The 23,073-nt window shown below is 35.1% G+C and overlaps 1 protein-coding gene across 8 annotated transcripts in view; it reads right to left on the reverse strand.

The window, feature by feature from the left end:
- The window catches only part of NOL4 (nucleolar protein 4), a 456,396-nt gene that overhangs the window by 228,182 nt on the left and 205,141 nt on the right, over positions 1–23,073 (reverse strand). The window contains exon 1 of one of the 8 annotated variants that reach the window (XM_013999281.2): positions 8,635–13,761. The exons of the other annotated variants lie outside the window; for them this stretch is intronic. The gene's annotated coding sequence lies outside the window, so the exon portion shown is untranslated. Of the gene's footprint in view, positions 1–8,634; positions 13,762–23,073 lie in introns of those variants that run through there. 8 annotated transcript variants of the gene reach the window in all.

The following is a 23,073-nucleotide window of genomic DNA, read 5'->3' on the forward strand; positions in this document are numbered from 1 at the left end:
TTTTCTCCATAGGCTTGGGTGGCTCCTTTTTCCTGCCTTAAATTGGACAGACATGTGGCATTAATTAGCAAGCTGTAAGCACTTTCGTTTTCACTTTTGGCTAGCAGACTCCAGTGAATCTCTAATTTACACATTTCAGCTCTGTAGACATTTGCAGACCAATGTTTTAGAGCTAGTCTTTAATTTGGCTTAGCCTGCCTTTCATTATCTATAATGTTAAGATGCGTATTCCATTGCCATTCTAGCAGAGACCCTAAAGCAATTAATCAATGCTTCCCAAAAGATGTGTGTGGCCAATCCCATCCCACTTTTCTCAGGTCTATAAATTGTTAGGTCTTTTGTGGTAACAGCTGGTATAAAACAGTTCGTATAAAGGCAATATGAAAGCAATGACAACTTTAGCAAATTACTGGCAAAATGTTCTTTCCAACCCGTGATTCAAAGTAATAATAAAAATGAAAAGCATCTACATTCAAATTCTTAGCTGCCATTATTTTAAAAAGCATATATCTGTTGATCTATTATTTGTCTATCTTGTTGGAAAAGTACATAGCAAACTGCTAACAAAAATTATCCACAAGGAGTGCAGTGGGTTGGGAGTGGAAAACACTGGGACCCTTGCTTTCTTTTATAATTTTTATACTTTTGGAAATTTTTCTCATGAATTGATATACTTAAATAATAATACATTGGTGATACAAGTAATTCTAATAAGTCTACATATTTTACTCATGAATACATAAGACAAATATGTAATATTTCATTACTACCTTTTATTACTCTATCCACTGAACTTTGAAATAATATGGAAGGCAGGTTCTTAGCCCTCCAGTAGATAGATGAGGAAACTACAGTGGATACAAGGTTGAGATTCTACGGGAAGTATGTGTGAAGCTAAAGTTTGTATGCTTCCCACTTCCCCATGCTGCCAGGCAATGAAAAATGAGTATATTGTATTGTGTAATGGCATCTCTTTGTGTTTCGAACTTAGATAACATGGAGTGGATAAACAACAGAAAGAACCTTGTGTGACAGTGATTCAACTCAGAAATCAGGATAGTCCTAAGCCAAAATTGTTCACATAAGTTTGGTCAGAAGTATATTTTATGCTTTCAGTACCCTACTGAATTTTCCCTGTTATTGTCAAATCAATAAGAGATTCGTTTTGTGTTTAACAGATTAGAAAAGGATGTGAAGACCATGTTGAGTTGGCAAGGACCATGTACCACACAGAGGATAATTTCACCTGACAGCCAAAACTATTTTAGGATGGAGAAAGCACCAAGCAAGTATTTGCCAGACTGTAAATCTAATTTTCTTAAACAAGCCTAGTAATGCATAATTTGCTTCTAATTGATAATTCACCAAAGTTCAAATACTTAAAATAGATTTAAAATAACAGTTACTAATAGTTTCATGCTAGCTTTATCATTGTTTCTCTTGACCAGTTAGACTATGATACAAATTTTAAGAGAGGAGAGTTCACCAAGAAAACTAAGTCTTGGGGTCATAAAGAAACAATTAACAGGTAAAATTCTAAACTCTAAAAAAACCTTAAGAGAAAAAATTGGGAATGATGCGAGGCTTTGTAATAAAAAAATGAAGAGAAAAAAAATCATATTTTTGAGGCTTTTTTCCCCCACTCCCTACTGTGAAGAATGGCAAACAGAGGAAAGAACTAAAGGCAAAGAAGATTCCCCATATTCTCTATTTGGCAGGTGGTAAGAAAAGCACGTCTCCTTTCTGATACAGGTAATAGTCATCCCTTGGGACCTTATTAGCTACAGTAAAAAAAAAAAAAATTAGTTATCACCTTTAAATTTCCTACTGGCTTAAAGCAGTTTCTAGAGAGTGGATATACATGTGCAGCATTCTCCATCAAAGTCATGGCTTCTGGGATTTTCTAAATTTTGAAACTTTTTTCCAACTATTAGAAAAGATATATATATATATATAATTTTTCATTCTTCTTCTTATTCTTTTTAACTAATAGGGGTGACCATTATTAAACCAGGTTGGAAGATATAGATAGCATCAATCAAACAATTTCTTATTTTCCTTTTAAAATCTACCTTAGGTTTGTTCCACAAATCATTATATTAGCTATAGGGTAATAAGGATTGCTGTTCTTAATATTATACAGGGCTAAACTTTATAATCCTGTCGTGAGCTTTCACTAAGAGGTATGAGACATCAGTGATTCTGTTATAGAAGACATAATAGCCTTCAAAGGAGTTTTCTGTGGCATAAAGTTTTGCATGTGATTGAAAGGTACAGAATCAGGCTGCGGGATAAAATTAGATACACATTCAGGACCAAAAAGTGAAAACCTTAGTCTACAGGTCACGAAGACTGAATACCATTTAGTATATGTTGATGTTTTGACTCAGTTATCGGTTACCCACAAATCCTTTGAAGACCTGATTATAAACTCTGCCCTTTCTCTGTCTTGAATTTTCTTACGCTTCGCAATACATTCAATGAAGCCTACGATGGAAATCTGCATAGAGAAAAGGCATGTTCCCCAGCCAACATTGGTAGTCACTTATAAAAACGAAAAAGTTTCAAAGCCTCCCTCTCACCAAGAGCCTTTTTAAGTATAAAAGAGAACATTGTGCCAGAAAACCTGATCATGTTTTCCAAAGTTTAGAGAGACATTTCTACCATTTCCTGTCCCACTCATCAATGAACTCCAAGGGACTCACGTGGAAGACTTTAACTCTTTTAATCCTTTCCTATAAATGCTACACCTGTCCCTGTTGTCCCTGTGAGAAAACTAAGGCTCAGGGGAGATGAAGTCCAAACCACCAACTTGTGATAAACCTGGGTTTGAAGATGTGTTTTTCAGAAGAGGACTAGATGCTCTGCAGACTTTACCTGAGATCAAAAGAGTTAAAGTCTGCAGAGCGTCTAGTGCCTGATATGCTGTATTTCAAGGAAGGGTTTAGTATCATCTTTGAGGGGAGAGACAGCTGATCTTCATTTTCCTGCTGTATGCCTATGCAGAAAGACATCCAGAGTAAGGGTTTTAAATGCCTGTTGACTGAGTGATGAATGAAGCAATGACTGGATGGATGAATAATCTTCCGAATCTCAGAACGGCATTCCATCTATTAAAACTCTGACTGTCTTCATCATTTTCCCCTTTTTGGAATAGAATAAGTTTCTGTTATCTTGAGTGACCACTTTCATTTATTAAACATTAAGTGTGGCACAAATTTCTTTACCCTAGGTATCTCCTTTAATTCCCCAAATAATTCCATGAAATAGTTATTAAACACGACAACTGGACCAGACTGTGTCCAACAGCCTGCTGCTTACAACACAGGACTTTTGTGTACACAGAAACCCAGGGCAAGACAATAAAGACAACTGTTTCCTCATCATTCTCTCTCTCCATGGAGGGTCCAAAAACAAGTTTTTACAAGGCCTCATGAGAATGTGAGATAAAAAGTGAACAGAAATAATCCTCTGCTATTAGTTATATGACTTTAAAAATATTCCTTGACTTCTCTGAGTTTCATAAAACTGGGACATAATAGTAATTATATGTGTCTGAGGGTATTTTGATAATTAAATGAGATAATGTATACAAAAAGGTGCAATGTATAAGGATTTTTTTAAAAATGAATTTTCTTTGAGGGGAAATGTGGCTGCCTCCCCACAATCCTGTCCTTAGGGCATCTTTTTGAAAATGTAAGTGTGATAAGAGGAACACCCTTTTGATTTTTAGTGTGACCCTTCAAACTGTACAATTCCTGTCTCCAGAATTAGCTCAGTGCTTTCTCTTGCAAGAAAAACTGGAGATAATCAGAGATTCATCTATTTATCTCTTAAAGAGATAAATCTATTATAATTCTTTTTTATTCTACTTTACCATATAAATGTATGAAATTCTGTCCAGACTCTGTAGTCACTTTCATGTCACTTTACATTCTTACTCTATAACAAATTGTGTTTCCTTTCTTTTATCTAGGTATAGAGGGGTCTTTGGAGGGCAGGATTATTTGTATTTCTCCAAAACTTATAACTTGTAGAGTGCCAAAAGTGTTTATTGTTGAGGTTGTTATTGTAATTATTATAATTACTATCATTTCAGGATTACGGTCATAAAAAATTCTGCAGTTATACAGATAAAAAAGGCAATATAAAATATTTCTGTCCCTGGGTAATTGGGTAAGCTCTACAAAAGTAGTTCTCTTAAAATTCAGTTGAATATATACTTTTTTCCTTTGTACAGAATTTATTTTTACCACATATTAATGCCACAAGCAGAGTACAAAAGTTCCTTAGTTAGAAATTATTAAATTTTAGAATTGTCAGATTCCAGTAATGAAAGTTAAATTTCCTTTTGATCACATTAAAAAGTTGTACTTCAAAAGGAAAATACATGTCAAGTTCTCACTAACCTAATCGCTATATACATATATTAAAGAGGAAGTAAAATAGAATCGTAAAATAAATGCTAAGATGCTATGAAATCTCATTCATTGATGTGTGACCTTCTAAAATACACTGCATTGTGAGTAACGTAACTACTGTAATTAAATGCAGTATTTGTTTTTAAGGCTTATTTATCAAACAAGATGTCCAGAATCAAACTCAGAGCTGCTTCCATTATTTCCAACACTCTCCTCACAAACCCCCTCTTTCTATTGACTTTTCCTATGTCTAGTAATGACACCCATAGGTTTTAGGTTTGAAGGTTCTTTAATGCTATCCAATCATTGGCCAAGTCTGTCTTCTGCTTGTTTCATCACACTGCTTACCACAAGATATTTTGATTTTCAATCTCTCATTGCCACCAGATTGTTTTTATGAATGTCTGAACTTAAGCATTTTGCTCTATAATTCTTACCATCTGTCTTGTCGCCTGCCACTTGGCAGAGGTCAAATAAACCTTGGTTGTATAAATTAACACATGAGATGCCATAGACTATGTGTCTATAATTTCTTTCTCATCGATTTCCTACTCTTGATTCTGAGTGCTTCTATGCTACCTGAGGCTCTCAAGCCTATTCACTCTCCCTAACTACTGCCCAGACCATCTATTCATCACATTTGTAGGATACATCTTCCCAGAGTATAGCTCATGTTTTTCACACCTGGTTCATAAATGCTCAGTGGCGCCCATCTGCTTTCAAATGTATATATTATCAAAGTACAAAGCCCAGACTGATGTTCTGGTCTTTCTATAACCTGATTTCAGTAACTGCCCTAGCCACCTTCCACATACACCTTGCTGCCCATTTGCTTACATGCAACCCTAAGAAAACAGAAATTTAGCATCTTCCTTATTTGTCCTGAGCCATAAGTAAAATTTAGAGAATATGAAGAGAAGATTTTTATATCACCATAATCCCAAAATATTAAAAAGAGAAGAGGAATCATTACCATACTACAGTTTGTTCAACCATGTGTCACAGACTCTAAGTTTACATAAATAGTCAAATTGAACCTTAATTTGATTTTTAAAAGCATGTGCAGAAAATGTCCATGTCATGGTATTACTTTTTTTTTTTTTTTTTTTTTGGCCACACTTGTGGCATGTGGAAGTTCCTGGGCCAGAGATAAAAATCTATGCCACAGTAGTGAAAATGTAAGTGTGATAAGAGGAACAACCTTTTGATTTTTAGTGTGATTGCAGTGGCAATGCTGGATCCTTAACCCACTGTGCCACAAGAGAACTTTGGCATTACCTTTTACGCTGAAGATTTATTACTTATTTATTTATTTATGGTGTTTTTGTCTTTTTAGGGCTGCGCCCACAGCATATGGAGATTCCCAGGCTAGGGGTCCAATCGGATCTGTAGCCGCCTAGGCCAGAGCCACAGCAACACGGAATCTGAGCCGAGTCTGCGACCTACACCACAGCTCATAGCAACGCCGGATCCTTAACCCGCTGAGTGAGGCTAGGGATCGAAGCCATGTCCTCATGGATGCTAGTCGGGTTCACTAACCACTGAGCCATGATGGGATCTCCTTTTTTTTTTCATTTTTAATATTTACCATAATATACATATCAATCATCAGCCATAGTGGATAGTTTTAGAAGTTATCCTCAGCTTACATAATAACTGACCATTATTAAATTATGTATTAAGGCATTTTGTGTGGGTTTATTTGTTGAGTTCTCCAACGGAAGTTTATATTGTGATCTTCCTGCATCAGTGTTTCCTCTTTCACTTTTCTGTATTCTGGTTTCCCATGCACGAGTTCCGACCATTCCCAGATTACCTACTAACTGCAGAGCTTGCAGAAGATCTTGATGTTCTTACAATTTTTATCTTTAAACTGACTCCTGGACTTTCTAAATGACATTCAAAACCTCTGATACCTGTCCAAGAATGGAACAACCTGCTCTTTCAAAGAATTCCTGAAGCAATGCCTTTCAAGGGATAATTAGGTTTTGGAGGATGACCTGTTCCTCTCCAAGTAAGACCTTGACAGACTGGGAGCCCAAACTCAACTGGCCTCAGGGATGTGACAAACCCCTACCAGGTTTCAACTTAGAGCATCTGGCTCCAGTTCAATCATTACTGTATTTCCAAATAATAATAACTATTATAAGTATAATAATAACTATTATAAGTACAATAATAAGCACAGAAGACAGGAATGGAATATTTCCAATGATATTAACAAGTTGTTTTGTTTTTTCTTTATACTGGTTAAAAATACCTCTCAAAAAACTTTGGTTATGGTAGTAAATAGACTAAATCCTGACTTAATACTTTTTAATTATTATTCAACTATATGTTTGTACATTTTATTCTGTTAGCTCAGTAAATGGTGCCCATTTTTTTCTTAGTTATCCTTCTTTATTCCCAGTTCTGTTCTAGTCATTTTGAGCTTAGCATCCTATAGTAGACCTGAAGTTTCTCTCTTTTTAGCATAAGGTCATTCGTCAGTTTTCTCACTTTTGCCCAAAGTCTACGAAGAGAGATAAGTGACTCTAGTTTGTTTTCTGCAGGGGTGGAGGTGGGTAACCAGGGAGAAACAGCAGATTTGTTTCTCCTCTTTGTGATTTTTTAAGGGTCCTATGCTGAACTATTGATAGAAATCATGGAAAAGAGGTTGTTGGAATAATTTGCAATCATTTACTGAAAGGGGCTCCTAACTTACTGCTTTGTCTCCATTTTCTTAAGAGCACCAGGCTTCTGAATAGTTATGACTTGAACGCTATTACGCCAAGTATGACCCTTATGGCTTTGTGCATATTTCCTGACATATGAAGAGAATAATTTTATGTGGCCTTTTAATACCATTGTTCCTTTAAATCTAAGACATGTAGTCTATTCTGGCATTAAGTTTAAGAGAAAAGGAATATACGTGTGATCGTACTCTGCTTTTACAGCAACACCCAAATCTCTTTCATTCTGATAAAGCAGCACATTTCAAATGGCGATTACATATTTTTTATGATAATGGCTATATTTAGCACAGACTGTGATGGTAGTTGTAGTGTGGTAGTACATTAGTAGCCTAGGATTTGGGACTTGGGAGCTAAAACTCAGTTCTTAAATACACACTGTACACAAATGGTCATGATCAAAACAACTGAAAACATGATAAACACAGCATGATACAATTTTTACCATGAATATTTAAATAAAAACACATACACATATGTATGTGTATATGTGTGTATATATATATATATATATATATACACACACACACACACTTTCGGGGTAATACACACTGATAGTCAAAACCATACAATTTACAAGTTAGTAATATAGTATGTAAAATCCTTATGGTATTGAAGATTTTTTTTAAAAAATTTTTGGATGTGGATTAAAGTATACTTTGAAGTAATTACATTTTTGAAAGGCTAGACATCTCCACATAGCTATCAATATCAAACATTTAAATCCATAACGACGTTTTCTAGCTCTTAAGCTAAAATACATGCAATCCTTGGTAATTATATAAAATATGTACAAATATAATCCAAGAAGGGGTAATCTAAATAAACCCACACAGACAGCCCCTCCCATAATAAAATTCATTTGAGGCAAGCAACAGAAAATCCTGAAAGATTTACACACTGCACATGCTTTATCCTGAGAAGTTGAAGCAGCAGCTCAAACAGTAGAGCTAAATAAATTAATTTTCCACAAAGAATACCTTTTTATAATTTTATAGCTACCTTAAAAGAATTCTAGTACTTGTGTGCTTCTAAAAGGGTTTTCAAAAAATGTATACATAATTGAAAAAGGACATTTGCAATCATAAATGAAATTCCATCACTTTTTGGTGTTGAAGAAACACACCTGCTTAGACATATAGATTTTTTTCATGAGTTTTTTAATCCTTTCTTTCTAAGAAATTTTAAATTTAAAGGCACAAAAACCTAAGGTAAATAAATTAAGTGCTTAAAGCATATATATTTTGCTTATCTAATTTTGATTTGCTCCCAGGATTTTAGATGGACATTTCAGAAGTATCTAAAATTTTTCCTCAAGTTCCTGATGTGGTCAATCCTTTAAATACCACCTAAACTAGGAAAACACTGGCAGTCTCATCAGAGCCTCCTGCTGTCATTCTCCTGCTGCATGGGACAGTCTTCAACAAGACTTAGACAAACCTCATTCATCAATATTCTACTCTGGAGGAGCTGACACTTACTGTGAATTCTGCTCTTCAACTTAAATACCAGTGTCTGTGGCAGGCCAATTCTATCATGGCAGAGACAGCATCCCTCAGGCGAGGTCCAACCTTTCTCTCCAAGTGCACCCAGGGATTAGTCTGACTTCCCCTAAATTCTCTCCTCTGCACAGTAAGAGCTAATCTTTCCTGTATGAAGCAGGAGATGGTGTTGCTATGACAACAGAGCACATTCTAGCAGTGGGACTACGGAGATGAGCCTTCAAAGACTCAGGGAAACATGCACTCAGTTTTTCTCCAGGGCTATGGGCTCCTTCCTATAGGATTTAATCCCCCAACAAGTTTACTGAGAGACCAGGTTGTTGATTATCTATGCATTTAGCCATGGGGAGATCACTGGTTTAGAACATGGCTGGAAGATCACAGAATTCTTCAATAAAAGTGCATTCTCAGTTATATTAAATTTCCAATTTTAAATGCTCTGTACAGTTGTTTTAAAACACTACCCTCTCTTAAATTTAAAGCATTCTACTTACTCTAAGTTTTTCTGAAATAATATTAATATGTTAAGAATGGCGTTCTCAAGGGGGAAAGCTTTGTCTTTTTCTTTTTTGTTTGTATATCATCACCATTGTAACAACTTGAAGGTTAGATACACACACACACACACACACACGCACACACACACACACATATCCATTTTCTCTCTCCGGCATCAACTGTCTGGAGCCTTGAGGTTTCAGGATGGGGGAGGGGATATGCTAACATAAGCAAATCCTTGAGGCCGCATTTTGCATACATATATTAGCCGGAGAATAATCACAATAAGCATTAATCATTTAGAAAAATAATCATCAGTGGAACTTAAGAGCCTTTGCAACAGCAAGAAGAGATCTAGTATCAGGTCATACTATACGAGGGCAGATTTTATATATTATTTTCAAATACACGAGTTATATTTTTGGAAAATAACGATTATTAATGATTATTTCATATTTAAATGGTCATTAATGCATTTTAATTGCCCTAATTGTATCCTATTTTGAACATTCATTTTTCTTTAGAGACATTCCTGTGCATTCAAACTTGTCCATTTCTTTCTCTGGAAGGAAAGGATACAGGGTTGGAAAAGGTTTTCCCCCTCAGCGGCCAAGGTTCAGTTTGCTGTGAATAAGGATTTCACCCAAGGAATCACCCAAACTGTCATTTTTACTCCTTGATTTCCCCATTATCCTTTCCATTTCTCAGTCCTTTACATCAAGAGCAGTTCTCACTAGGCACCACCCCTCCCCCACACAGAGCTGTGATCACTCCCCTTTGTGCCTGAAACAACAGAATCTGCATCACCTGCATCTACTCTTCCCCAGAAAGAGAGGACAGGACCTGTGGATGTTGCTGTCACTCAGAGTGAGGAATCTATAGTTAAGATGAATTCAGTGTCCTCCTGGCCTTCTAAAAAATCATCAGGCTATCTTTAGTTATTTCTTGCTTATCAGCCAAATACGTCTGAAATGCTCTAAGGTGATAATGAGAACAACAATATTGCAAATAAGGCACATATTTACGTAGAGTAATTCATGTAAAGTGGGAAGGGCATTTTAAAACTCACTTTGATTTGTGTTTCTAATTTCTACCATACTAAGAAAAAGCAGTCATACTTTTTTAATATGTGCCTTGGGATACATCTCCAGGACATATACATACTCACCTCATAGGTATATGCAGGACATTTTTCTCGCCACGGTCCTACTCCCAGAGCTTATTCTGAAGATACATTCTCATAATTCAAAAAGTTATGGCACCTGTTTTCATTATGTTCATTATTATCTAATTAGTAAGAGGCTATTTTTTTTTTCATTTTTCACTCTCGTCTTCAGGGAAACTGGATAAATGCCAAGACATGTAAACAACATATGGTATACTTTCAAAATCAACCAACCAGAATTACTTATTTCTAAAGAATCACTTAGCTAAAAAAATATGTTGAAGACATAATTTCCTGCTCTAATAGCTAATGTTTACCATCTGCTATTCCTTTAAGACTAACTACCTGGAAATCAATCATGTTATATATTTTCCGGCTCTCCTACCCCTAAAAACCAGTATTATTTATTCTTCCAAAGTTTTTTTAAAGTAGGTTATACTGAAAGTGCCATAACTTATATTCAAATGTTGAAAATGAATTATAACCAACCAAGGTTAGATGAATGCCAGCAACCACTACTGTTAGAAATTTGTTCATCATTATCTCCAACATATTATTTTTGAGGCTCTATTTTTCAATATAATAATCACTATATCCCCTAAACATAACAATGCTTGTCTTAGGGGAAGCAAGGATAGGGAAAAAAGGGGAGAGAGCATTTTTCTGGAAGCTTGTTTTGAAGATGAAACCCAAGGTAGTTCTGAGAAAGAGGATGAAATACTGGAGCTCACAGCAAGTGGAGCAAAGGGAAGTCAAAACACATTTTTTCTAAGATGCTCCATTTGTAGAAAAGGTTACATATAGCCTCTAGACTTTACTGGACACTGAGCACAGACTCCAATGACAAACTACATGACCAATCTCTCTGTACCTCAGTTTCCTCACCTGCAAAATGGGGAAAACACTAGCACCATAGTATTTACCTCATGGAAGTCTTATTAAAATTATGTCTTATAAAATTATCAAAAATATATATATATTTCTCATGAGAATTCCCAGCATAGAGAAAATGCTACTTAATGTTAGGGATTATTGAGGATTTGGAATACAGGGTCATCTTTGTTTCCCCTCTTCCTAACACAATGTCTGCTGTAGGTTATGTACACAATAAATGTACCCAAGGTATTTTCCATATCAGTTATGACTTTCATATGTAATAAAACAAAGTAACTATATAATAATTAGGGATTCTAAAATAGACCAGAAGAGAAATATATATGCTTATATAACTATTATAGGTTTATAAAGTTTAATAAATATGTAAATATGTATTCAAAGAATAAAATTTTATTATGTAGCACTCTTTCGTGAACTAATTCTGCTTTAAGAGCTATTTGCTAAACAATAGCTACAGATTACAATGAACAGGCTCGTCTTCGAATACGAACAACATAATCCATTTTGGTTTTACAAGAGAATGACTCTTCACTTATTAGAAAAACATTCAGCACCGGCTTTAATAGATACTATGTTGGGGGCAGGGATACTAAGACTACATCACCTGCCTTGTCTCACTGAGTTCACAATCTAACATAGGAAGCACATATTCTCAGTGCCAGGCACAATTCTGAGTGCTGGGGAGACAAGAAGAAGCCAAATAAAGAGAAATGCTTATTCTCAAGAAGTCTACACCTGCTCTGTGTGTGTGTGTGTGTGTGTGTGTGTGTTTGTGTGTTGGGGACAGAGAATATAAGTATGTAAGTATTGTATTACCACTAGAGAGGAAAATAAAGCCAGACTGGGAAATCGTAAATGCAGTGGAAACAGGGACAAGATTTTAATTTTCATCATGTATGTATCATGCATATATGATAAAGGGTCCATAAAAGAGCCACAAACAAAGGACTATGAGCGCCTTTGAGCATAGTTAAAAGGACTATGATTGGCTAGGAGCTCCCACGCTGGTATGGTGACTTAAGAATTTATCTGCAGTGGCTCAAGTTGCTGTGGAGGCACAGGTACTATTCCCAACCCAGCACAGCGGGTTAAAGGATCTGGCATTGTCATAGATGCTGCATACGTCACAGCGGCAGCTCGGACTCAATCCCTGGCCCAGGAACTTCCATATGTTGCAGGTGCAGCCATAAAATTAAAAAGAAAAAAATTTTTTAAACGGGGTTAACTAACTCTTCCCTAGGAAATCCGGGAAGGCTTCATAGAGGAAGTGGTTAAATTCCAACTTGGAAATTTAAAAATAAAGAAAGAAAAGTTCTGGTTTGTATATCAAATAGTATTCTTTCATATCATCTGTTTGAATTTAATACCTACTACCTCAAAAGGAATAAATACCTAGAAATACTAAAATATATCAGAAGCTAAATATAAATCTATTAATTAATAACTATGGGTTTACAAAGTTCAAAAACATTGATGTCAGTTATCTGTAATTCTAGCATTTGAAATGATATACAGTTGATCCATAGAAGTATTTTCCCATAATTTTGAAATTATTGTTATTCTCCTAAGATTAAAGAAATACTGAAAAACATAATTATAACTCTATTTTACTTTGTATAACAAAATAAATTCCAGATGGGTCAATGATTTAAATTTCTAAAAAGAATAAAGTGGTAAAAATATGGAAAGAAAATGGTGTTAAAAACACTAAACACTGAACTCTGAAATATCAGATAAACAAATCCTGTTTGACCCAGACATATACCCACACCCAATTTTAATTATTTATTAAACATGGGTTTATTCAGCAGCAATAATGTGCCAGGTATTGGGAATACAAAGAAAAATAAGGCAGTCTGCCTTCTAGAAGTAGAGAGACAGGCAGGTACATAGCCTTTACCATTGAGAGTGATAATTATTGTGTAAGATTATGCTCAGAATGCTATCAGGAGACCTAGGAGAGAACTTTGTCCTGGTACAAAGAGATAGAACTATGAAATTATCAAAGGGGCCAGAGTCATAATGAAATATTATTTTGGAGCAGGCCAATGCTACCACTGAGATTAACCAGAAAAGCTAATTTTTAAAAACATATGTTTGAAATCTGTCTGAAGCTATCAAACAGCTAACAGACAACCAGGATTTGAGAGCCCAGAATCCCTGATAGAAGGAAATCAGAGAACTGTGAACCAACATTCTCTAAGCAACGTTTCCCCTCAGGGCAAATGCCAATTTTCCTGTGAAGAGAGACAGAAATCTGAGTATACATTGCTAAGAGGCAGAGAAAAGGGCAGAACGTTTGGAAATCTCATAATACTGTAAAGAGAAAAATAAAGGATTTCATACTGAAAAAGGTAGCCAGGATTCCAAGAGTCAAGATGCCAGAGAGAGTGTGGCATACAGAAGTGAGACCACAGCTCATGGTTCTGAGCTTAAGAGCTCTGCCTATTCTTTTGTTTAAAGTTAATTCAGTAATTGATTGATTTTATTTATTAATTTTTATTAGAGTTGATTTTCAGTGTTGTGCCAATTTCTGCTGTACAGCATAGTGACCCAGTCATACATGTATATACCTTCTTTTTCTCATACTGTCTTCCTTCATGTTCTTTTTTTTTTTTCTTTTCTAATCCCAAGAGATTGGATATAGTTCCTTGTACTGTACAGCAGGACCTCATTGCTTATTCATTCTAAGTGTAAAGTTGCAAGAGCAAAAGGCAGAGATAAGCAGAAAACGGTTATAAAACAGAGCGATGTGTATTGTACTCCCAGTTCTGGACTGAAAAGAATAAGACCTATATGGAGGAAGAGCTTTTGTGAATAATCCAGGCTCTCTATTGGGACCTCAGAAAGGTTAGACCCTATGCGTTGAGTAAAAAACTCTTGCATTTGGGGTGGATAAGTAATGAGCTCCTGCTGTATAGCATAGGGAACAATATCTAGTCACTTATGATGAAACATGATGGAGGATAATGTGAGAAAAAGAGTGTGTGAATATGTATATATGTATTTATATATATATGACTGGTCACATTGCTGTACAGCAGAAATTGACAGGACATTGTAAATCAACTATAATACAAAAAATAAAAATCTTTAAAAAAAAAACAGTTGCAGAAAGAAGCTTATTATAAGAACTGAAAATCAAGATCAGTACTTGATTTGATTCAGATGACTGGGGGGCCTCTTTATCTGCCTATAGAGGATAAGGGAAATTCTCCCTGAATCAGACAACATTTCTCAGACCCTATAGTACTTTTCATACCCAGAATTTAATTTTTAAAAATGACAAGGCATACCAAAAAACAGAATCGAGACAAAACATTATGCACAAACAGACAACAGAAAGACATACAGATAACCCAGTTGGAGTTACCAGAAACAAATTTTAAAATAACTGTGATTATTATATTTAAGGAAATAGATGAAAAAAGGTGGGAATTCCACCAGAGTGGGAATTTGTAAAATAGAGTCAAAAAGAAATTCAGGAATTTTAAATATGAGATAATTAAAATTAGATATTTATCCATTTATTTATTTATCAGTCGTACCCACTGCATATGGAAGTTCGTGGGCCAGGGACTGAATCTGAGCCATAGCTGCAGCAATGCCAGATCCTAAATCCACTGCATCATGCCAGAGATCAAACCGATGCCTCAGCAGTGACCCGAGCCACTGTCAAGACAACATGGAATCCTTAACCTGCTGCACCACAGCAGGAACTGCTAAAATTAGCTATTTGTGATAGACTTTTCAGTTGTTTATAGTTGAAGAGAAAAGTAGAAAGATTTAGCGAATGGGAATATAGATCAGTAGAGAACATCTCAGTTGAAACACTGAGTGTGTGACAAGTAGAAAAGAGAACTAGGAAGCTATAGGAAAAAGGAAAATAACAGTATGTTTGATGTGCTGGTAAATGTTTAACAACTAGTTCTCAAAAAAGTATGCATATATTATAAATTTCATTGATGTAAAATATGTAACATACAATTTATAAACAATGGCAATAAAATGCACATCCTTTTCTACTGTAAATTCCATATAGCAAAATGATTCTCTTGGAATACTTGACTTCCAGGCAATTTCATAATGAAGTTCAAAGCCCTCATCATGGCAAAACAAGCATTAGAAATCACCTAGTATACTTACAACATACTGTATACATACAATATACATCACCCAGTGTGTGTACAACATACACCTAGCATATTTACAACCTACAACATATATATACATATCCAGAGACTTGATATAATTAAAGCCTCATAGCAACTCTCTTAGACAGTGCAGTCCCCATTTTATAAAATGCCCGTGGATCAAAGCCCTGCCTTCCTCTAAAGCCTTATTTTTCAGCATTTAGCAAAAGAGGCTGGACTCTAATCTCATGTTAAATAACTGGAAGTTATTAGAACACATCACACTCTTCAATACCATGTCATATTATGTCTCATGCCCATTCACTCTCTTTCTGCCTGGAGTATCCTTCTGTTCCTCCTTCACTGGCTAATTCTGATTTTCCTTTAAGGTCTAGTTCAGCATCCTCTTGTTCTTGGAAGCCTCGCCCAAGTACCTCCAGACTGACAGATGTCCTTCTTCAGTGTTTCCACAATACCCTATACATATCGTAAGCACTATTTCCTAGAATATTTGTCTTCAAAAATGGACCCAAATGATTTGTGCATCCTGTAATTTTCCCCTTGTGAAAGACCCTCCCTGAATCTGGACTGGCCTAGGACTGACTTTAACCAATTCAATGTAGAGGAAGTGACCCTGTGGAAGTTCAGGACCTACCTCTTAAGAAGGTCTATCTCTTTTGCGTTTATAGACCCCTGGACCATCAAGTAAGAAGTCTTAATACGTGTAGGAAGAACAATATGGAGAAACCAGGGCTAGAACCACCTTGAGGCAATAAAGACAAGAAGGGACACTGACACGTGGAGTAAAACAGGCCCAGCTGTACCAGTGACCCAATGTCCTGGTAAAACAAACCTCTAGCCTTTCCCCACCAAGGCATCAAGCATGTGAGTGAGCCACTTCCAATGGTCCAAGCCAACCAAGCTCCCTAGCCAACATCGGGAAGAGCAGAAGCACTACCAGTTAAGCTGTCAAACCATAGAATCGTGATATAATATAACGGTATCATTTAAAGTAAAATTACGCTTTGAGGTGGTATTTTTATGAAGAGATTGATAACTAGAATATCCTGTCTCTCAGTCTGAGCAGCCTGAGAGTAAAATCTGCACTCTATCCACCCTTGTACTCATAATTACTGGAGCAATACTTTGGACACATATTTTTGTTTTTTGGTTTTGTCTTTTGTCTTTTTAGGAACACACCCACAGCATATGGAGGTTCCCAGGCTAGGGGTCAAATCAGAGCTTTAGCCACTGGCCAACGGCACAGCCACAGCAACACCAGATCTGAGCCATGTCTGTGACTTACACCACAGCCTACAGCAATGCCGGATCCTTAACCCACTGAGCAAGGCCAGGAATAGAACCTGCATACTCATGGATGCTTGTCAGATTTCATTTCCACTGAGCCACGACAGGAATTCCCAGAATCATTTTCAACACATGCTTGCTAAACTGAATTAATAAATTCTGTTCTCTTCAATTTGAATATGCAAACCCCTCCCAAACAACTCTGTTTTTAGATTTCATTCTGAACCAAGCTTTAGTAATACTGCTTCATATAGGTGGGAACTTCAATTATTTCTGTACCAAATGGATTAACCTAGTTATGCCCCCACCCACTGCCTTACTTCCCCCTCACTACTTTTTTATTTGCATGTATCTCTCATCAAAATATTATATGTTATTACTATATGTTGTTTATTGACCATCTCTCCATGCCACCCCCTTTTTCTCATTAAAATATAAGTGTCAGGAGGACAAAGAGAGGATTTTTTTTTTCCTATTTGGTTTACTGATTTATTCCTAGTACGTAGAACAATGCTTAGTATCAGCAGATGCAAAATATCTGTTGGTTGAATTAATTCATCCTTTAACAGAAAATGGACATATTTGTGAGCCACATTATAGAGAAAACGAGGACTTAGAGAAGGCATAATAGTTGGTGCCTAAGGAGGAGAACTTCATGACCTAAGGCAAGAAATTTTACTTCTCTGTGTTTTGGCAATTACTGTGGAATAAAAATCTGGGTGGAAATGAGATAAATGCATATGGAACACCCTGACCTCCTCAGAATAAAGGTGCTATGTAGATGCAGAAATATATGACATTCTGTCTTGCTATGTGACTTATTCCAAGTTGCAAAGGTATTTCTAGAATTCTGTATTTTTCTTCAGAAAACAAAACTTCAAATTAACTTACAGGAATATACAAGTCTGACATGCTCTAAGTGACCCAAGTTGCACACAGAAATAAACTCTAAGATGTCTTATAAAACAAAACAGCTTTATGCTATCATGTAGCAATCATTTAAATATATTATGATACAAAAATGTCATATAGAATATAATTAAAAACTAGGAACATACACATATATTTTGATTAGACACTAGTTCATACCAGATATTTGGAAGATGTTTGCTAATTAGTGTTGGATAAATAATACTAATCTTACATACAATAATTTTAATAATAGCATTTTTTATTAAGACAATAAATGTGGAGTTCCCATCGTGGCGCAGTGGTTAATGAATCCAACTAGGAACCATGAGGTTGCGGGTTAGGTCCCTGCCCTTGCTCAGTGGGTTAACGATCCGGCGTTGCTGTGAGCTGTAGTGTAGGTTGCAGACGCGGCTCGGATCCCGCGTTGCTGTGGCTCTGGTGTAGGCCGGCGGCTACAGCTCCGATTCGACCCCTAGCCTGGGAACCTCCATATGCCGCGGAAGCGGTCCAAGAAATAGCAAAAAAAAAAAAAAAAAAAAAAAAAAAAAGACAATAAATGTTACCTTAATGGTGTTCTTCAAGATATAGTGAATAAGAAAATTTCAACGAGCTGTTATTACTGACATTCTAATACTTGAACCCTAGCTTTACTGAGATAGAAGAGCATTATTAGTCCCTTATATTGTTCATTACATTAGTTCTAAGTGGAGATAGCTCAAGAGTGCTTTGGAAGAATACCACGTACACAAGATGTCCTCGTGGAATGATGACCACAGTATTAAAATGTTCCCGCAAGAAGGTCGACCAGTAGTCTGACTAAACACATCCTTTCAAGGCACATATCTAGCTTGGCTAGAATTATACTATTGGGTTGATTGTAATGTTGGCTTAGAGAAGATATATATTTTTGTTTTCGTCAGTTCTACATTAGTTGAGCAATAACTCATAAGAACCATGAATAAATGAAGGAAAAGAAAGTATAGCCAGTTTATTATAATTTCTATAGATTATTTTATTTATATACCATGTAATATTTTTAACCAGCAATACTGTAAGTTCATTGAGGTAAAGAGACTGTATCTTAAATATCTGTTGTATCCTACAGCATTTAAGAAGAGTGAACAATTAGTAAACAGTTATCATTGTTTATCATTGCTTAACATATCTTCTAGATGTGTTGTGAGGAATTAACTCATTTTAATAACTAAAGGAAGTAATTGTGTGTTATTTAGAATTACATAAGCCAGAAAATTTATTAAGTCTACCATGATAGGAAAAAAGTAAAGTAGGGACATGGAGAAAAGTGAAATAAAGACTGGGTGAGGTAAGGGCAATGGGCAAAAGTGGGGAATTAAAATAAGAAATGGCAAATGTCAAAACCTGGAATATTAATGAGCAATGGAGATTCATTTGAAGGAACAAAAGAAAATAAAGAAGTTGTTGAAGTCTCATAGATAAGAGAGAATGAAAAGACAATAATTAAATATTTTAGAAAAGTAAGGAAATATAACACTGGCTAATGGACCTTAAATCTCAATTAAATACATGAGCCTCACCTGAGGGGCAAGGAGGGGAAGTGGCAGAACCTCAACGAGCATGAATCCTTCCTAAAGAAGCCTCTGCCAGAATATCATAAATTAGCTATAAAGTAGGATCCTCTCATAAATATGTAATATGCAAGAATAGTAATACATGCTATTTTCATCCCGTTTCTCATTCAAAGTGTTCAAAATTTCTAAGAGACAAGTTTAGTCAAGTTTTTAGGTGGAATGTGTCAAATTAAAGATCATTAGATTATCTGATTTTTTTAAAAAATAGTAATAATATTGACTTGCATATTCCAGAATTAGGAAAAGAAGTTACTAATTAGCACTATATCATTAGTTTTCCATCATTACTGAATCCCTGCTTATGAATTGACAGGGAAGATAACTTTGACCTTCTCACTCATTCCTCTATTGCTTGTACTTTTGGATGAGGCATAGAGAAAAGATGAACCAATGAACCCAAATAAAACAAATAGAGAAAGGAAACCATAGTCCAATCTTAATTTGATTTTTTCCTACCATTGGCACCCCACTTCACTCCAAAAACAGATATTTAAGTTATCTATATGGAATTATTTATATCAAAATTTGCCAATCATTAATTGACAATATAAATTGTGCTATAGGAGTTTCCATCACAGAGCAGCGGAAACGAATCCGACTAGGAACCATGAGGTTTTAGGTTCGATCTCTGGCCTTGCTCAGTGGGTTAAGGATCCAGCGTTGCTGTGAGCTGTGGTGTAGGTTGCAAATGTGGCTTGGATCTGGCATTGCTGTGGCTCTGGTGTAGGCTGGCAGCAACAGCTCCGATTCAACCCCTAGCCTGGGAACCTCCATATGCCGCAGGTATGGCCCTAAACAGACAAAAATAAAATAATTAATTAAAATAAAAATAAATTGTGCTGTAGAAAAAAGACTGAATATTAAAATGAATAGATTGAGGCCCTTTCTCTTGCACTTATTATAGGACACAAGTCATCTCTTCAAGTCTGAGCTTTTTATCTCTTACAGAGGCAAATGAGAAAACTAATTCAACAGAAGTGATTAGACTGTGGGAAATAAAGCTGAAAAGACAGAAAAACTTTGACATTGGCAGCAGCATGAAAAACAAAGAGCCAAAGGCTTCAAGGCAATGGTTCCCTTATAGGGGTAAGCAATGGACAAATATTTCCTTTCCCAAACTAAGAGGCACTTTCAGTCCTTATTATCCTAGTACTTGATGTACTGGACTTTACCCATTAACTAGCTTATGTTTTTTTCCTACATTGGCACCCCACTTCACTCCAAAAACAAATATCTAAGATATCATATAATGAATTATTTATATCAAAGTTTGGCTATCTTTAATTAGCACTATAAATTGTGCTGTAGAAAAAAAAAGATTGAGTAGTGAAATGAAGAAATAGATTGAGGCCTTTTCTCTTGCACTTGCATATGGGACATAAGTCATCTCTTCAAGTCTAAGCTTTCATATCTCTTAAGGGGGCATTCAAGGAAACTAATCCTGGGTATATTTTGTCTGAAGAAGATAATGTTGACAATGCACTTTATAAAACATTACATGCAACAAAAATATAAACAAACATTACTGTTTCCAGATATTATTACTGTTTGAATTATTATTTTAATACAATGATGGTTAATAAATAAACTACTCAAATCAATAGAATGGCACAGAATCTTACATTAAACCTCGAGTATTTTTTCTCAAGTTGAGAATGCCTTGCTAATTAAAAGAAATACATTCTAGCAATTCTACAAGCATTTTAATATGGTTAAACTAATGTACAGGAAGCCATTAATTCTATGTATGTAGTTGGAAACTGATACAGTTTCTTCCTTGCCATATACTGACTGGTATGATTCAATGGTGCTTGTGTTTAAAAAGAATTAACAATTATGAGATACGAAGGCCATCATATAAAGTCAAGTACATCATATAGAACAAAATCAGCACATTATTACCTATGACACATGAAACATTTACACTTTTATTGTTGTAAGATGAGCATTATTGAAGGATCAAATGAATCCAAAGAAAGTGAAGCATCAACCACTGGACTAAACAGTGCATCTATAGCCACCTTCTCTTATTTGTTGAAATTTTAATGAAGCAGATCAAAGAAAAAAGAAAAATGAAGGCTACAACACAGGATTATCATCAACACCTCCCACAAGTATTATTGTCCTTTTACTCAACGGACAGTATATTATAGATTGTATATAGCCCCAAGGCACATATATATTTCCTCCCCTCCAAATATAATATCATAAAAGCTCTGTACCCTATAACCTTCATTTAGACATTGATCATGGAGTTCCTGCTGTAGCATAATGGGCTAAAGATCCAGCATTGTCTCTGCAGCTCCGCGGTTTCAATCTCCAGCCCAGCATAGCGGGTTGAGGATTTGACATTACTGCAGCTGTGGCATAGCTGCAACCTGGATTCAATCCCTGACCTGGGAACTTCCATATGCCATGGGTGCAGTACCCCCAACCCCCCCAAAAAATGAAAAAAAAAAGTTCATCTGAAGTAGCAGAAATAAAGAGTCTGACATCTAATCATTCATAAGGATAAACTGTTCTTGAGAATCACTTGCCAAAGTATATTTATCCTGGTAGATTTGTATGTATTCCAAGTTATGAAATATCCAGTTTATGCCCCATATTGTTTTTGTTACAAAAATTGTCCTTTGGAATTTTAAAATGTGAAACAAATATGCAGTATTATTAATAGTACTAGATGTGATACATATACTTTACTTGTGAATTGTGCATACAATTCAATAGTATTATTAATTGTGGTATAAATTAAATATTATATAAATTTGTATAGTTTGTCTTTATGCATCATTATTTCTCCAAACTTGAAAAAGTTGATTCGTCTTACAAATATTCCAAACATATTTCAGATTGTCTATATTAGCATGATCATTCTAATGTACAAAAATTTTGAAAACCATGACTTTTATTCCCTATGGTGTTTTTAGCATATATATAATTTTAAAAGGTGTTGTTTTTATGCAAAAAATATTTAAAATACACAATATTTACTTATGTTCTAGACAATATAATCTATGTAGATAGTTTGTGGGTTTTATTAAACCAACCCAATAAAATAGGCAATTAACTTGAGTAAGAGTCAAATAAGAATATCACCAATTCTTTAGAAGAGAAAAAGATTTCAAAGTTAGCACAGAAATCTAGCTTAAAGCAGCTTTAAGAGGAGTTAACTTTGCAAAAAAAAAAGAAAAAAGAAAAAAAGAAAAAAATTTAAAAGGAAAAAAAAGAGGTGTTAGAAGGAAAATCAAACGCTTAAAAGGAACACACAACAGAATTTATTCTTTCAAATATCACTAATCTAATAATTTCATTTGATTATTTATCTTTGATATTTGGTATTTATTTATTTTATTTGGAAGTTAAAACTTTTAAGTAACTAAGAACCAATAATAGTTTATTAATCCTCACATAAACTGGCTTCTATCATACTATCAGTTAAATGCCCATTCTCCTTATATGCCCACTGAAGTTAAAAATATATAACAATGCATTCTAAAATCCAGATATATATATTTGAACATTAGACATGCTAAAAGCCTCATTAAAAGAAATTCATATTATGTAATACAGAAAAGAATCTGAAAAATAGATATATACATATGTATAACTGAATCACTTTGCAGTACACCTAAAGCTAACACATTATAAATCAACTACACTTCAAATAAATAAATAAATAAATAAATATTAGTTTCCTTTTTTTAAAAGAAAAGGTTAAAACGCATGACTTTCATCATCTGTAATACTACAAAGCTTTCGGCATGCAAATGAGTTCCTCCTCAAAAAAAATATTCTACAATGTATTGATAAACCATTATAATATGAAACTCACTGAAAATAGAATGAATGATTCTTCTTATTTTTTAATTGGAAAGCTTATACACATCTACATCTC

The sequence above is a fragment of the Sus scrofa genome, chromosome 6, assembly GCF_000003025.6.
Source record: "Sus scrofa isolate TJ Tabasco breed Duroc chromosome 6, Sscrofa11.1, whole genome shotgun sequence".
NCBI classification, from domain to species: domain Eukaryota; kingdom Metazoa; phylum Chordata; class Mammalia; order Artiodactyla; family Suidae; genus Sus; species Sus scrofa.